This window comes from Protopterus annectens, chromosome 1.part2 (genome assembly GCF_019279795.1).
Source record: "Protopterus annectens isolate FY-2018-M chromosome 1.part2, PAN1.0, whole genome shotgun sequence".
NCBI classification, from domain to species: Eukaryota; Metazoa; Chordata; order Ceratodontiformes; family Protopteridae; genus Protopterus; species Protopterus annectens.
Genome location: NC_056727.1, coordinates 963,411,375 through 963,430,573, shown reverse-complemented (window position 1 = coordinate 963,430,573; position 19,199 = coordinate 963,411,375).

The window sequence follows — 19,199 nt, the reverse complement described above, 5'->3', positions numbered from 1 at the left end:
GTGCTCTCTCCACCTGAACTGTCTCTGGGAAGGCATCTACATGCAGAATGATTTACATGCAGATTAGCTTGGCTGTTCCTTCCACATCACAGTAGTTAACATGACCAAAAGGCCACATTCACCCATTATGGTAGAAGTAAGTGCTGCAGTTTAGTGGTCAGGTAGGGTTGAGAGGTGTGTACATGAGTGTATGTGAGAGGTTGTATGTGTGAGTATATGTCTGCCTTGGAGGTAGCTGTATTATAAGTCAGCTAGGTGTGTGTGTGTGTGTGTGTGTGTGTGTGTGTGTGTGTGTGTGTGTGTGTGTGTGTGTGTGTGTGTGTGTGTGTGTGTGTGTGTGTGTGTGTGTGTGTGTGTGTATGTATATACAGATATATATATATATATATATATATATATATATATATATGAGGAAAATTTTCACAAGCGATTGTAACCTAAATGACATATTGGACACTATATCATATCTTGTTGTGCACAGACTGGAAATGAAAACATGATGTGATTAAATTGATAATTCCACTTCTCTTGACTATAAATCATTCCATTACAAATGTGTTTGTATTAATGGGTGAAGCATTTTTATGTTTCAGTCGGCCTTTGGTCATGTTCATATTAGTCTATATTTTGGAAACAATTCATTTTAATTTATAAAATTATCAACCTGCTTTGCAAAACTGTATCTCCTTCTGTGAGGATACAAGTCTCCCCTACCTCTCTACTTAATATAGCAACTTTTTAAGGTCACTGTATATTAGGCAAGGATAAAACCATAATACTGACCTTCTTCAACAATTAGTTGCTTGGTGTAAATCCAAATAATCCAGCACACACAATAGCAGTCAGGTAGCCAGACATTATACAAATGATCAAACTTTTATTACATAAAATAAAAAATGGTAAGCGAAAAGTTATCATCCTCAGCTCATTAAATATGTTTATATATCTTGTATTTGGTATTCTTTATGTAGCTGTGTTAAGTGCACATTTTGTTGTGGGTGGGTTCCCTGTATTGGAATCACTTAATATATTTTTTCTTCTGATTGGTGGAACAAATGAGGATTGCATTTAAAAAGGGTGTTTTATTACACTGATTTGTCTTCTTGCATTGATAAAGGTCTTTAGGGCTGAAACCGGGCTGCCTTATGTTTAAATAAAAGGTTGGATTCCTCTTCTGTGCTGGCTGTTTGTTTTTTACTGTGAATAGAATGAAGATCAGATTGTGAGGAGGACATTAATAAAATTAAACAAAAATGAACAACTGTGTTGACCAGTATAGTTACTATAAATAACTTTTTTTCTTCTTCTTTTATTTTCTTGACAATGATAGGTTTCTTCTGAGAGGATATTATTAAGAAGAAGAGCTGCCAATGATGATAATTATTTTCAAAGACAGCAGGTCTGTTTATGAGAGTTTGTTCGGAAAGATTGCCAACTGATGTAGATACTGAATGAACTTCTGAAGTGAAGAAAACATCAGTTTGAACAAGTCTTATTCCGATTCTCAGGACATGGGGTGGCAAAGGGAATAAAGGACAAGTGAGTATTAAATGATGACATCAATGAATCCAGTACCTTCCCAGCAAAATGGAATGGACTTTCTAGGGTAAATAACTTATCTCTTTCAGCTCTGTACAATGACGTGCTTTATGTGCTTTTTAAATGGATGAAAGTTTAAGCTCATGGTCATTTATTTATTTAGATGATTTTTGTAGAAAAAAATATTTTTTTCTTCAAGACTGAGTACTCATTTTTTATTCATTTGTTCTGAATCACAGTAGTGAGTCATGTTTGGATTTTTCAATTTATGTTCCTCCCTTTGATTTATATGATTATATATTAGGGAATGAGCATGGAGACTCTGAACATTATCTTGCATATATTTTAGCTAACACAGCAGGAGTATTAAATGCGGGATATAGTAGGTTAATGTTACCTTTCAATAAAGTTAGCAACTTCTTTTTATCAAAAATAAACAATGATAATATGAATATATTTGAGAAGGTATGATACCACAATATCAAGAAACAATCTTTAAGATTCTTACAGGAACCTAAGAAATATAATTTTATTTAAATCAGAATGGTTAACTTTGTAGAAAGTTTGTCAACTTATAAAGACACCTTGATTATTTGTCAAGATCATAAAAGTGGCTTGGAGGTGATTAAGAGTCAAGATTATCAAATGGTGTGTTTCACAATGATGAATAAAACTAATGAGTACTATTTGCTCAAAAATTATCCCTGTACAGAAATAGAATAAGCACTTACTGGCTTTATTAGCAATAAGGGTTGAAATGTGTTTCTTAAAAGGAGAGGATATAAAAACTGTACATTCCATTCCCATTAGATGCTATTTTTTATTCTTTACCAGAGATCCATAAAGATTGTGTATGTACACCAGGAAGACCAGCTGTTTCTTGTATAGGATCTTTTCTGCATCATATTGGTTTATTAATAGGCTCTATTTTTAAATTGCCAGCAGAAATCATTTTGTAAAGGATAAAGTTATGAGAAAGGTGGCCAGAGTGAGATGGAAACAAGGATATTTCTGAGCAACTAAGGATGCTTGCAGTTTGTACTACACAATAACTGAAAATCAAGGTTTGCAAGTGATCTGCAAATGCATTAAGAGAAGCTCTACCATATTTTTTCTTAATTTAGTCCTTTCTTTAAAAGGTTATGTATTGGACACTAAAAGATGGAGTGATAAAATGACAGTTGCAAGCACGATAAATTTCTCCAGGAAAAAGAAGACACAAAAATCTAACTGAAAACAGTAAAATCACAAACCACTGATAGAGTCAAAAAATATCTATATCCTTTTATTCGCACATACAGGATTTCGTCCCATAACCAACAGAACTTCATCAGATAAAACATTATCAAAAAAACAATTCTGTTTAAAAGGCCATTACCCAATAAAAATACATCAATTAATACACACCTTCTTAAAATGGCCAATACAAATGCTAGTTTACTCATATAGCATAGGCTACATGCATCCATCCCTCATCCAATCAACATCCAACTCTATCATCAAATCAACGCATAGATCATCATACAACTAAATGCATTCATCAAGTAGTTTTTTTGAATGCATTATTCATTTAGAGATGATAGGTACAAACTAAACCTAATTTCATTTAACTAAAAAAGCATATATTAGAATTTATATCAAAAAATCTTGAAATTAAATATTGAAAAATAAACTCAATTTATATCAATAAATTTTTGACATCCCTTAATCGAAATTCATTGTTATTGCACAAATAACGACACTTTGGATAACCTTCATGTATCAACTTATTTTAAGTCCCAGCGTCAAGGTAGCTTTTGCTATTCTTCAAATAAAAACCTAAACTACCTACATATCGATGCACTGAACAACAATAAGCGATCAATCTTTAAATTCATATGAAACATCGCAAATTCAGCACTAAAACTGTTTTAATCAATAATATCAACAACAAACAAAATACCTGCACATATGGCTGGTGCACGGCTGTACCATTTGAACAAACCAGGAAAAAGAAAAAGCCAGCACCCAAAATCCATGTGTGCCTTCCAGCAAAAAAACTTTATTCCGTGACCAGTGACCTCACTGGTCATAGAATAAAGTTGTTTTGCTGGAAAGCACACGTGGATTTTGGGTGCTGGCTTTCTCTTTTTCTCGTTTAATCAATAATATCTCATACAAACATGCTATGTCCAATTACAATAACCTTTGCAACAAGGCTGTTGTCACTGAATACACAAAGTCAACACGGAAGTGTTTCCACAACACTTTAGTTCTAATTGGTTCATATTTAACCAATTAATTAACATAGTCTAAACAGCCAATGGTTACATGTCAAAATCTAAATGTATATACCCCTTCACAGCTCCATTGTCAACCATTGTCAGACTTAACCTCCAATAATATTCAAGCTACATAGCCCGAGGTCCAGTAACTAGAAAAAACAATATGACATACATAATATTTACATTTGACTAATGGCTATTATCCGAAAACTTAATATTCCATCATATTATGTTTGACTACAGGCTGTAAGTATAAACTACCCCATATTAATAATCAACCGATATAATCTCATGTGAGCACTCAATACCCAATTCTATCAGCTTCAACAAAGGACTATAAAGAGAGTGTACCCAAACAAAAGCACTTATGCCTCCACTGGGCTTCAATTCTGAATGGTTCAAATTCAACCAATTGTCTAATATATTTGATCTAAACAACCAATACCCTACAAGAAATTTACTGCAAATACTGTGAGCACGCCTCTTCAGAACTTCATTTATTACAAGTTAAAATTTGGCGAATAACGCCTCAAGGATAACCTAAATATCCAGTAGTTTGCGAATTACAAAATCCAACACCAAGTACCATACTTAGATATAATTCATCCAATCTAAACAATCAAAACCCTAAAAGCCAAAAGATGATAATTATTACATTCAAAAAAATATTACTTAGTGCCTTCCAAATATGGGGGCAATTGCCATACAAAAGGGCCTGTCCATCACCTTAAACTACATATTTCATTGGTTCCTGTCTAACCAATAGCAAAACAAATATGAAATAGACCACCAATAATGGCCAAAAAAAAATGTCTCAACCCACTACAGAAAATAATGCTACTTTGCCCTCCAGATCACGAAAACACGATCATGGGCATCTTTATTATTTCATTCAAATTGGTCAAAAATTAAATGGAAATATAACAAATATATAGACAACTTATTACTAAAATAATTCAGTTTGTCATACATAGTTCTTAGGTACTTAGTGTTTCATTAATGTTCCTACAAATATTATTCTACTATAAAAAAAACAAGAATACTTAATATGTGCTCACTGATTCAGACAAAGGGAGGTTTGATCTATCTACTTGATCGTATCCATGCTACGGGTACATAATAAAGTATAAAAAATAATAATGTATCCTAACAATAATCAATAATCAATAAAAATCAATAATAAGGTGGTAACCATGCCATTAACAACAACTGTTGAATAAAAGGAGGAAATTATATTACCTAGAAATTGCTTTGAATTTAAGCAGACTAGTAACTGAAGCTGCTTCATTTAGTCCTGGCCAAAAATGCGCAGAAAGATGCAATTGCCAAAATAATTCTGCTTTTTGAAGAAGCAAATACCAGGCACCCCCACTTGATTCAAAAACAGTTTGCAACACAATAAATTTAAAAACATGACTATTGTTTTCTGAAATGTGCCTATAAAGAGCATGGGTGGTTTTTTTAGAACAAATATCAGATAAATGTTCACTAATTCTGTTTTTTAACTTCTGTTCAGTCTTGCCCACATAGAAACATGGGCAGGCTGAACATAAGGCACAATAAACCGCATTCTTGCTATTACAGCATGGTTTACCCCTAACAAATATAGTTTGATGATTACTCATAACTTGGTTTGTTGAAAGAATATGCTTACAAAAGACACAATTACCACATTTAGTCATAGATTATTTGTTAGGCATCCCTTTAGAACATTTAAAAATATTTTTGAAATTGAGCCCTCTTTTAAAGACAATAATGGGTTTGTCACCTAATAGGCATCTAAAAGTAGAATCATTCATTAGGACATACCCGTTTTTCATAAAAACATGCCTGATAGCATTGCTATCATCACTGAAAACTGTGATAAAAGCACTAGTAAAGGCATTTTTTGTGACTCAGAAGATTTATCAATGTTCTCAGATGAGATATTAAGCGAATCTTCTTCACTTAAATTTAACCTCGACACATTCATTAATCCTGAATTAGAGGGATAGTTGTTCAACAAAGGTTGGAAATAACCTCTAATTCTTTTTTCTTTAACTTCTGATATTAATTCAAAAATGAAAAACTCGGGATATCCTCTATTCAAGAACATGCCTTTTAACAATTCACATTCTTCAACAAAATCTGACCAATAGATGATTGCTTTGAAAGTGTAGAAATGATTTTGAATAGGTGGGCTTACGATATATTTTTGCCAGTAATTTATAATTAACATTATCCTTCTTCAGCAATACATCCGGATATGCAATCTGCACATGGTCAATTACATGTGTAAATTGGGAAAACTAGTCGTTATTAATATAAGAAATAAAGGGCTCAATTTCACTGTTGTCCCCAGACCAAAGAATAAAAATACCATCTTGATATGTTAAATACAAATTGCAGTGGGAAAAATAAGGGGAATTTAATAAATACTTATATTTCCACATTATCATTACGATATTAGCGTAAAGCCCACCACAAGCAGAACCCATGGCAATACCGTCTTGTTGTAAATATATTTCTTTTTCATACAAAATAAAATTAGACTTTAAAACCAAGTCTAACAAAAGTTCATATGTATTACTGCATTCATGTGATAGTCCTTTCAGAGCGAGGAATTCCTTAAACAATTCTTCCCCAATAGAATGTGGGATACAGGTATACAAACCTTGATATCAATATTAATAAAAATCCAATTAATATTATAGGGGAGTCCATTTAACTTTTTAAGGTAGTCCCATGAATCAATACAGACATATGGTTCATTATAGACTATATTCTTGAGTTCTGAATCCAACACTTTTGCTTTTGGTTGAGTAATAGATCCTCTAGCATATGGGATGCATCGGGGGTTGGTGTATATCTTTATGTAATTTTGGAAGACCAAAAATAGTAGGTGTAATAGAAAAATCAACATTTAGATAGTTATATTGGTGAATATTAATTGCAGATTTTTCATTTTGGTCACATAATCACATCTATCAATAGCGATAAGACCCCCACCTTGAAATATATGTCAACAATCCTCTCAGAGTGGCTAGTATATACAATCCTCCACTGCACCCCACCTTAATGTTGTTTCAAAATATGTGTGAGCTGGATATTAGAGGTATATATACTAGTAAGAACAAATATGTTCATGATAACCTTAGTATTAATGAACGAGCTGTTTTGTAGTTTTTGAGAGACAATTCACAAGTACTGTTTAATAAGCCAGATAAACGTGGGAGTCTTGTTGCTATTGATAGATGTGATCATGTGACAAAAATGAAACATCTGCTTAATTCTAATACATATAAGAAAAGTTCAGTTAATGAAATGAATACTGTATATGGTAGAAGTCGTAGTTACATATATGATTTATTTTTGGAGGGAGCAATTGATATATTGGATTCAGAACTCAGGAGCATAGTCTATAATGAATCATTTGTCTGTATTGATTCATGGGACTTCCTTAAAAGGTTAAATGGACTCCCCTATAATATTAATTGGATTTTTATTATGATTGATATCAAGGATTTGTATACATGTATCTCACATTCTATTGGGGAAGAATGGTTTAGGGAATTCTTTGCTCTGAAAGGACTATCACATGAATGCATTAATACATATGAACATTTATTAGATTTGGTTTTTAAGTCTAATTTTATTCTGTATGAAAAGGAAATATACTTAACAAGATGGTATTGCCATGAGTTCTGCTTCTGGTGGGCTTTACGCTAATATTGTAATGATAAAGTGGGAATATAAGTACTTATTAAATTCCCCTTATTTTTTCCACTGCAATTTGTATTTAAGATATCAAGATTATATTTTTATTCTTTGGTCTGGGGACAACAGTGACATTAGGCCCTTTATTTCTTATATTAATAACATGACTATTTTTCTCCAATTTACACTTAACTTGGGCCTCAGACCAGTTGTTTTACATTATGAAGGTGTGTGGTTTGCACTGTTGTGGCAGGACAGGTAGCTTACATCCTTCTAAGTTGGGAGTTGCTGATTGAAGGCTTAGTGTCTGTTATTCTAAAAGTGTATCAGTTCTGGTTTAAGCACTTGGACTTTGGGCCAGTTATTTTCCATTAAGAAGGTTTGGTCTGCACTCTTGTGGAAGGAGAGGGTAGATTCTGCCCTTCTGAGCTGGGAGTTTCTGGTTAGAGGTTTATTGTGCCTGCTTATCTGAAATGTTTCTTTCTTAAAATTGTATGTCTTGTTTGCTGTAGCATAGACCAGATTCAGACCTGCTGAATCTAGCTTTGTTTGTATAACTTGAGCACTAATCCAGGCAATCTTTTTTGGGGGAATGTTCCCCTGCACCCTAGTGGCAGGAGTGTGCAGTTAGAACTTGTCTGATCAAAGACTGCTGGAACAGGGCTCATTTTTTAGCTCTTATTGGTTAATTTGTTTAAATCAGTTTGCTCATTTGCTACTGTTATTAAAAAAAAATACACTTTATACATTGCCGCTTAGTTAGGGTTAAACTATTCCCGGAACCATAAAATCTGCTCTTCAAATTTTCCCTGAGAACTAGTCAGTTTTTTAGTTTTAGCACTCAAATCTGTTTCTTTGAACTCAGCACTTGTTCAGAACTTGTTGTAAGCACTAAATAAGCTACTAATTACTACAGCACTCAACTTTCCTCACTTGTCTAGAGGAAAACAGTTTTTAGTACTTAATAAGTAAGTACCTATCCAGGCATGTCTAAGGGTCAGCTCCCGGTGTTTTTTCCTGTCTGCCTGATGAATCTGGGCATCTTGGGGCAATGCAGCAATTGCCTCATGTACACAGACAACCCACTCCTCCTACCACCCAACACTACAACCTGTGAGAGATCCACTTATATAGCCAAACTAGAAGCAAAGCTCTCTTCACCCAAGACTGGACTAGACACTCAAGAGAAGAAGGTAAATGCTTGCGCTACACCACACTCATCACATAGTCCCTCAAAATCTACACCACCAAAACACACACATAGAAACACAAAACACACACCTACATTCGCGGAGGCTCTCAATAAAAATCTGCCCAAGCAACAGAGCCCTCCAAAGCAGAAACACACACAAGCTCCACCCCCAATACAACCCAAATGACATATAGCCCACAAACTCAGTGTGCCACTCAACCACAGTCCATAAGGCATAACAGCGCACCCAACATTCTAGTCATAAGTGACTCTATAGTCAGGCACACTGATGTTCCACTCACTAGGCTAAACAAGGAGAAAGTTACTGTCAGCTGCCTGTCAGCTGCCAGGATCCACCACATAATGCACGCACTCAGGTCACTCCACAACAAGTACAAATATGACTCTGTCATTGTCCATGTTGGTGTGAATGAACTGAGACATACCTCCCTGGACTACATGAAAAGAGACATAGAGGAGCTCTCTGATCCTGTATCTCAGGCAGGTATGACCCTAGCCCTGAGTAGCATCCTGCCATCACCCAGAATGATACCACAGTACAAGGACAAAATGATTGACTTCAACAATTGGCTAAGCTTCTAGTGTCATTCTAAGGGGATCCAGTGTCTGTCTGCCGGGCTATAATTCATACTACACCTTTCGCCCACCTAACCTGGACCGAAACACTAAAGGCAAAGTCATGTCCATATTTATTAAGGATACCCACACCTCCAGGCTAGTTGCTCAGCATAATGCATCTGAGATTATCCAAGTGCAACTAACTCTGGGCAAGACCGCAATCCAAATTGTAGCTTGTCCCACCATGCGCCAGGATTCCCACTCCTCATTTCTAGATACTCTGGAAAATATTAGGGTACAACCCAACACCCTAATAATGGGTGATTTCAACTACCCCACCATTAACTGGGAAAACTACTCATGTACCAACTCTTTTGCTCAAGCGTTTTCTGGAATTCATAAATTCCAACGCCTTGGATCAACTTATCCACACCCCCACCAGGGGCAGCAATATCCTAGACCTGGTCATCACCAACATGGGTGAATGGTGTTCCACACCAGAGGTCAATTTCTCATTGGTCAGATCTGACCACAAGCTAATCACCCTAGACATCCACATCCCGTCCCCACCCCCCATTAGCAAAACTACCGTAAAAAATTTCTCCAAAGCCAACTTCACACTTCTTAAGACAGAAGTGGCGAACTTCATGACACCCATGCATTTGGACAATAGAAGTACGACTGTTGAATCCAATACAATTGCACTTTATAAGCACTTACACGAGTGCATGGATTGTGCTATCCCTAACAGAACTAAGATGCTATCCTCCAAAAAATGAAGCCAATCTGGTGGTCCTATGGCATAAACAAACTCTACAAGAGAAGAAAGAAACTTTTGCAAAAAAGAGTAAAATCCCATGATTGGAGGAACTCCTTGGTCACCCTCAGTAAGAAGCTGAGATTCCTCATAAAATCCTCCAAAGCTAGTTACAAAAACAAAATTGCCATTGATTCTAAAGGCAACCACAAAGCATTCTATAGCTATGTCAAGAATCTTAATGGCAACACTCAGATCTACTCTGAGTTACAGCACAATGCCACTAAATATACAAAACCAACTGATATTGCCAACATCCCTGCAGATAGTTTCAGTGCTAACTTTATAACTTTACCTCCCCTCACTCCCTAAAGAGCCCATCTGTATACCAGAAGAATGCAAAGTTCCTGTATTCATGGCTAGACAGGTAAAAAACACACTCTCCAAAGCCAAGTACGAACTACAGAGCGAACTGGCATCCCACCTAAGTACCATGTTCAGTCATAGCCTCACCTCAGGCTTTGTACCCACTGAATGGCACACAGTGATGGTTATCCCACTCCACAAAGAGGGAACCACCACAGACCCCGGGAACTACTGCCCCATTAGCCTGATGAGCCTGGTCTGCAAGGCCATGGAATGAATCATCATGAAACTTATAAACAAAGACATTGGTAATCTCCAGACTCTGGACCCCACCCAGTTTGGGTTTGTAAAAGGCAGATCACGTCTCCTAAACCTGATAGACTTCTTTGAAGCAGTCACCAAAGCCGTAGACGAGGGTAAGGTGGTTCACACAGCCTATCTAGATCTTGCCAAGGCTTTCAACACCATCCCCCACTCTGGAATTATAAATAAACTCACTAAACTAGGTATAAATCCCTGTGTCACAAGATGGGTTGCCAACTGGCTCACTGACAGAACCCACACTGTGAAAGGAGCAGACTCCAAATCCGACTTCAGACCAGTGACAAGTGGAGTACCACAGGGTTCAGTCCTGGGTCCCCTCCTGTTTGGTATCTACTTTTCTGAAGTACAGGCTAACACAGAAGGTCTTTGGCTAATGAAGTTTGCAGATGACTGCAAACTAGGAGCAATAATCTAAACTCCTAATGATGTGGGCATCCTACAAAAGGGCCTCACTGAGACAGATGTCTGGTGTCAAAGCCATGGCCTCAAGCTCAATGCCAAAAAGTGCATTGTCATCCCCTTTGGCAAAAACTTTGTACCCATGAACTACCACATAGGCGGTACTAAACTTAACACTGAAGGTCTGATAAGAGACCTTGGGACACAGACGGAAAGTAGTCTCTCCTTTGATAATCACATTGCCACAGTAATCAGGAAATCCTTCTACATGGCACACTTTATCACAAAAGGTTTCTCATCCAGGAAAAAAGAGGTAATTGTTCCCCTCTACTCATCACTAATTAAACCCATTATAGAGTACAACCCCCTTTTGGTATGTACATCACAAGACATCTACAACAACTGTAAAGACCACAGAAATGCCTCCAAAGAGGATTACCAGCCTCAAACAGATGCCCTATGCAGACCGTCTCAGAAATCTCCAGCTTTACTCTGTCACATATCGCCTACTCGAGGGCAATCTCTGCCTAACATACAAAGCTAGGTCAAACCCAGAGCTGTTGAACATGCTCCACTTAAAGAAATCTCAATACCTCCGAGCTACACACTCTAGGGACCTAAACCTTGTCACCACAATAAACAGAACATGCTGAAGGGATAGATTCCTGTCCCAGAGACTTCCCATACTTTGAAACAAACTACCTATCTATATCAAACAAAGCTCCTCATTAGCTCTCTTCAAGAAAAATCTTGATGATTGGATGAAAAATAGGAAATTCATCCTGGGGATCATTTCTGTGGCCCTGCTCGACAGTGGCACAGGAAAATAATTTTCTTGAGTGGCGAAAGTCAGGGTACCTTCTTGGCTAGGCTTATATAGGCCCTAGGGCCAATAGCCTAGTATCTCCCTATGAACCTATGAACACCGATCCCTCTAATTTAGGATTAATGAATGTGACTAGGTTAGATTTAAGTGAAGAAGATTTGCTTAATATCTCATCTGAGATCATTAATAAATCTTCTGAGTCACAAAAATGCCTTTACTAGTCCTTTTACCACAGTTTTCAGAGATGATAGCAATGCTATCTGGCATTTTTTTTTAAAAACTGGGATGTCCTAATGAATGATTCAACTTGTAGATGCCGATTATGTGACAAACTCATTATTGTCTTTAAAAGAGGGCTCAATTTCAAAAATATTTTTGAATGTTCTAAAAGGATGCTTAATAAGAGGTCTATGACTAAATGTGGTAATTGTGTCTTTTGTAAGCATATTCTTTCACCAAACCAAGTTATGATTAATCATCAACTATATTTGTTAGGGGTAAACCATGCTGTAATAGCAAAAAGGTGGTTTATTGTGCTTTATGTTCAGCCTGCCCATGTTTTTATGTGGGTAAGACTGAACAGAAGTTAAAAAACAGAATTAGTGAACATTTATCCGATATTCACTCTAAAAAACTACCAATGCTCTTTACAGACACATTTCAGAAAACAGTAGTCATGTTTTTAAATTTAGTGTGTTGCAAACTGTTTTTGAATCAAGTAGAGGGGGTGCCTGGCATTTGCTTCTTGAAAAAGCAGAATTATTTTGGCAATTGCATCTTTCTGCGCACTTTTGGCCAGGACTAAATGAGCTTCAGTTAGTAGTCTGCTTAAATTGAAAGCAATTTCTAGGTAATATCATTTCCCCCTTCTATTCAACAGTTGTTGTTAATGGCATGGTTACCACCTTATTACTGATTTGTATTGATTATTGATTATTGTTGGAATACATTATTTTTTATACTTTATTATGTATCCGTAGCATGGATGTGATCAAGTAGATAGATCAAACCTCCCATTGTCTGAATCGGCGAGCACATATTAAGTATTCTTGTTTTTTTTTTTTTTATAGTAGAATAATAGTTGTAGAAACATTAATGAAACACTAAGTACCTAAGGACTATGTATGAAGAACTGAATTATTTTAGTAATGAGTTGTCTATATATTTATTATATTTCCATTTAATTTTTGACCAATTTGAATGAAATAATAAAGATGTCCATGATCATGTTTTCGCGATCTGGAGGGAAAGTAACATTATTTTCTGTAGTGGGTTGGGCCATGTTTTTTTTGGCCATCATTGGTGGTCCATTTCATATTTGTTTTGCTATTGGTTAGACAGGAACCAATGAAATATGCAGTTTAAGGTGATGGACAGGCCCTTTTTGTACGACAATTGTCCCCCATAGTTGGAAGGCACTAAGTAATTTAAAATATTTTTTAGAATGTAATAATTATCATCTTTTGGCTTTTAGGGTTTTGATTGCTTAGATTGGATGAATTATATCTAAGTATGGTACATGTTGGATTTTGTAATTCGCAAACTTCTGGATATTTAGGTTATCCTTGTGGCGTTATTCGCCAAATTTTAACCTGTAATAAATAAAGTTCTGAAGAGGCGTACTCGCAGTATTTGCAGTACATTTCTTGTAGAGTATTGGTTGTTTAGATCAAATATATTAGACAATTGGTTGAAGTTGAACCAGTCAGAAATGGAGCTCCGTGGAGGCATAAGTGCTTTTGTTTGGGTGCACTCTCTTTATAGTCCTTTGTTGAAGCTGATAGGATTGGGTATTGAGTGCTCACATAGGTTCATAGGTTCATAGGTTCATACTAGGCTATCTGCCCAAGGGCATTTATAAGCCTAGCCCATAGTTATGTGGCTTTCGCCACCCCTTTAGTTTGAATAAAAACTATGCCTATCATTTTTTCCTGTGCCAAGCACAAGTGAGACACTGTAATCCTTGGGTGTATATCATCCATCTCTCATCATTGGTCAAGAAATTCCTCTTGAACAAGGCCAGCGAGTGTCTCTGCCACATGTACGGGATTTTTTTTGTTCCAGCATAGGTCTTCTGGGTGATGAATGAATCCTCCAAACCGTTCTGTTATATTTATGTCAAAGGTTTAGTTTCTCCCGCCCTTGTGGTGGAGGATCTAGATTTTTTGAGGTGAAGTATATTGATCAAATCTGGGTTTGATATGGCCTTTATATGTCATGCACAGGTCACCACCTCTGAGCAAAAGCGAGACTGAGATTTTATTGGTTGATTATTAATATGGGGTAGTTTATACTTACAGCCTGTAGTCGAACATAATACGGTGGAATATTTATTTATTTATTTATTTATTTATTTATTTATTTATTTATTTTATTTTACATTTGTTGACCAGGCTAGTCTAACTGGTTTTATGTCCATTTTCAGTAGAGGCCCGGGGAGATAAGCTCTGAGGAAGCACAAAAAAATATAATCTCATATACAAAGATTAAATTCATGTTAAACATTCTTAGAAAGAAAGACCAGGAGAAATCTCGGAGTTCCAGGGAGATTAGTTCTGAGGAAGCACAAATATAATAACATATACAAGATTAATTTCATGTTAAACATTGCTAGAAAAAAAGATAAGGAATAATCTCATTGGTCATTTGTTCTTAGTGTAGTGCTAAGTAAAAAAATCACAACATAATACAGATATAGTTGCATTATAACATGTAAAAGATAGCAGCTGAGTAGAAAGGTTATTAGAAGGCGGGTTGGTATAAAGAAGGATAACAAAAGTATGAGCTGCAATATTCAGAATATGTGTAAAAACAGGTTTGATTAAAGAAGTTATGAGGAGATAATAAGAAAAGATCCAGAAAGGAATAAGTTAGTTGTTACTAAGAAAAGGAACTGGAATATAGAAAAGAGGAGAGTAGGTAGGTCCAAGGAGGAAAGGTAATAGATCAGTCAGGTTTAGTACAAGGGCATAACCACTGTGTTCTAAGAAAAAGTTTCAGTTTGTTTTTGAAGAGTGATATTGAGGGAACAGAGGTAAGTTCAGTAGGAAGAAGGTTCCAGGATTTTCCAGCAGTATTACAGAAAAGATCTCCAGCCCTGTTGTTAGATTTACAAATATTTACCAGAAGTCTTTGTGATGAACATAAGGTCTTAAGATTGTTGTAGGGGACAATGAAGGTAGATAGTATAGGAGTATCTGTAGGATGGTAAAGGGTTTTGTGGGCAATGGTAAGCTGGTGAAATTTAAGCTGATTTTGTAATTCAAACCATCCTAGTTGCTTTAGGTTGATACAGTGGTGGGTTCTGAAAGGGTTTCCTGTGGCAAATCTGGCTATGCTATTGTAGGCACTTTCCATTTTATTAAGGTTAGTTTTAGAGAGGTTAGTGTATATGGGTGAGGCATAAAGGAGAGTAGAAATTAGGTGAGTGTGAGCAATAGTGATTCTTGCTGCAGGAGAGAGAAAGGGTTTGATTCTGTAGAGAGAGCCCAGTTTTCTGTTAACAGATTTTAAGGTATTATTAATGTGGGTGTCAAAGTTAAGGTTTTTATCTATGGTGATACCAAGTAGTTTGGTAGTTGAGTCTGGGGATATAACAGTGTTGTTATTGGATGTTACTGTGAGGTTTATTGGGGGGGACTTACTAGTAGGAGTGAAAAGGAGGAGTTTAGTTTTTTTAGGGTTTAGTAGGAGACAGCGTTGAGTAAACCATAGTTCAACTGTGTTAAAGACCTTTTGGGTAAGGGAGTAAAGCTCAGGTATGGATGTGGCTGAGCATATAAGTGTCAAATCATCTGCATATTGTATGCATGTAGCTTGGGGGATTGCTAGGTGAAGGTCGTTGATAAATATAGAAAATTGTAAGGGTCCTAATATGGACCCTTGGGGGACCCCCTATGTTAATGGGTAGATGGGTAGATAAAATATTATGCCAAACCACGGCCTGTTGTCTGTTTTCTAGATAGGATTGGAACCATTTTATTGCAGATGCATCTAGTGACAGGGATTTGAGTATATTTATAAGTATTTGTTGGTTTACCATATCGAACGCCTTAGACAGATCTATAAAAAGTGTAGATGAAAGCCTATTAAGGTTGCATTTTTGTTGATACAGTGAGTGAAGGAAAGAAGGGCAGTAGTACTGCTGTGTGAGGGTCTGAAACCATGTTGTGAGTTGGAAAGTAAGTCATATTGGATTAGGTGGTCTAGCAATTGTTTATGGATACATTTTTCCATGATTTTGGCTAGGGGAGACAGAAGGGCAATGGGACGGTAGTTGGAAAGTTCAGTGGAGTTACCTCCCTTATGAAGGGGAATAATATGCGAGACCTTCCATATGCTTGGGATGTGTCCTTCAGTGATAGTTCTATTAATAAGAATGGAAATGGGGTATGCAATAGAACTGGCTGCCTTTTGTAAGTATTCAGCGGGAATCTTGTCAGCTGAAGGGGTACATGGCTTGAGCCTTTGGATGAGGGCTAGAATGTATGTAGTTGGTACAGATTGGAAGAGAAAAGGAGGGGGTGGGTTAGTGGTATAGTTGGATATAGGTACGTCCTGAATAGATAGCTGATTAGTAAGATTTTGTATGGCCTCAGTGAAATAGGTATTAAAGGTATTAGCTGTCTGTTTAGGATTCTCTTGGTCTGTGCCTTGTGGGTGTGGTGTGATGGATTGACCTGGGTGTAATAACTGATTTTTACTCGCCCAGAACTTTTGTGGTTGATTATGGTGTGTCTGTTGGAATTGTAAGTAGTAGTATCTTTTGTCAGTCTGCACTGCTTTTTTAGTTTAATTTCTTAGTTGACTGAAGTTTTGTTGATCTACTGGGTTTTTAGTTATTAAGTGTTCAGATAATATCCATTAGTTAAATGTAAATATTATGTATGTCATATTGTTTTTTTCTAATTACTTGACCTCAGGCTATGTAGATTGAATATTATTGGAGGGTAAGTCTGACAATGGTTGACAATGGAGCTGTGAAGGGGTATATACATTTAGATTTTGACATGTAACCATTGGCTGTTTAGACTGACTATGTTAATTAATTGGTTAAATATGAACCAATTACAGCTAAAGTTTTGTGGAAATGATTCGGTGTTGACTTTGTATATTCCATGACAACAGCCTTGTTGCGAAGATTATTGTGAATGGACACAGCATGTTTGTATGCGATATTATTGATTAAAACAGTTTTAGTGTTGAATTTGCAATGTTTCATATGAATTTAAAGATCAATCACTTATTGTAGTTCAATGCATTGATATGTAGGTAGTCTAGGTTTTTATTTGAAGAATAGCAAAAGCTACCTTGACGCTGGGACTTAAAATAATTTGGTACATGGAAGGTTATCCGAAGTGTCGTTATTTGTGTAATAACAATGAATTTCGATTAAGGGATGTCAGAAATTTATTGATATGAATTGAGTTTATTTTTCAATATTTAATTTCAAGATTTTTTTCATATAAATTATAATATATGTAGAATTTTTAGGCAAATGAAATTAGGTTAAGTTTGTACCTATCATCTCTAAACAGATGATGTGTTCAAAAAAACTATTGGATGAATACATTTAGTTGTATAACGATCTCTGTGTTGATTTGATTATAGAGTTGAATGTTGATTGGATGAGGGACGGATGCATGTAGCCTATGCTATATGATTAAACTAGCATTTTTATTAGCCATTTTAAGAAGGTGTGTACTAACTGATGTGTTTTTATTTGGTAATGGCCTTTTAAAAGGAATTTTTTTTTGATAATGTTTTATCTGATGAAGTTCCGTTGGTTACGTGACGAAATCCTGTATGTGCAAATAAAAGGATATAGACATTTTTGACTCTATCAGTGGTTCGTGATTTTTACTATTTTCAGTTTGATTTTTGTGTCTTCTTTTTCCTGGAGAAATTTATCATGCTTGCAGCTGTCGTTTATTTGTGGTTTATAGTACTGTTTGGTTTAAATTCCCATACCAAATGACTAAATTCATTTTCCAGTATTGAGACTGTGGTGTGTGTGTGTGTGTGTGTGTGTGTGTGTGTGTGTGTGTGTGTGTGTGTGTGTGTGTGTGTGTGTGTGTGTGTGTGTAGGTGTTGCACAATTATGTGTGCCATTCTTTTCTTGAGATGTCCAACCAATGTCCAATCAGTATTAGATGGCAGTAGGTCAGGTAGATGTAAAAGACCCCATACAATTATCAAAAAGAGCAGGAGTTCTTTATTTTATATAATCATCAACATTGTTATATAATAGGCTAGTGTGCTTGCTGTTGAACCAGTAAATCATAATCAGAAAGTCTTCCTACTAGGCACATGGAAGCCTGCAATGATGTTACTTATTATGCAACAATGCATCTGTATGTGAACCAGCAAAAAATTACATATAGCAAATGATATGCTGAATAGGACATACTTACTGGAGATAATATGAAGAATTCTTAGAAGAAGAATTTCCGGTGCCTGATTGTTAATGCAGTCGTCGGTGATAAAAGGAAAAGTAAAAGCTGGAAATGCATTTACTGAAAGATGTTATAATGAAAACCTGATATGCATTACAATCATCAGTAAGAATGCTATAGTCTTGCTTTTCTTTAAAGAAGGAAATAAAATCTCATGGATTAACATTTAAAGCTGACAAAATAATAATTCTCAATCAACTGAAAAGACAGATGGTTGAAAGAATAAATGAATCACATCTGTGAATAAAAAGTACAAAAAAAGAGTTATAACATATTGGCCAGGGATGTTGACATTTAAGTATAGTGTTGTACCATGTGTGTATAGAAAGACAGAAAAGTGAGCGCAAATTTGTTTCACTTCTAATAAACCATGCATTATATATGAGTTGTTCTCTGAAATAATAAAACTAGCAGATACAACTATTCAAAGTGACAGACTCAAGTGTGTGTGATTACTGTATTCAAGTCTATATTCTCAGGAATAGGTATGTCTGACAATGGTTCACAATACAGAACTAGGAAGTCAAAAAGAATTGTGTAAGAATGAGATTTCACACATATAATGTTTAAACTGCACTATGCTGTGTAAGTGGATAGAACTACAGAGACAGTGAAGGAAGAACACTACCAAAACTACAAGGCATGTCACCTTACAGTTTGGTGATATAGGAATCCTCCACTTCATCCACTGCAGCTGTGATTCAAAACAAATGAATTAAAAAAAAGATAAAAAGCAAATTAATGACTTCAGTTATACTTCTAATACCTAAAAAAGCAGCACAAAGCAAAAGAAATGCTAGGA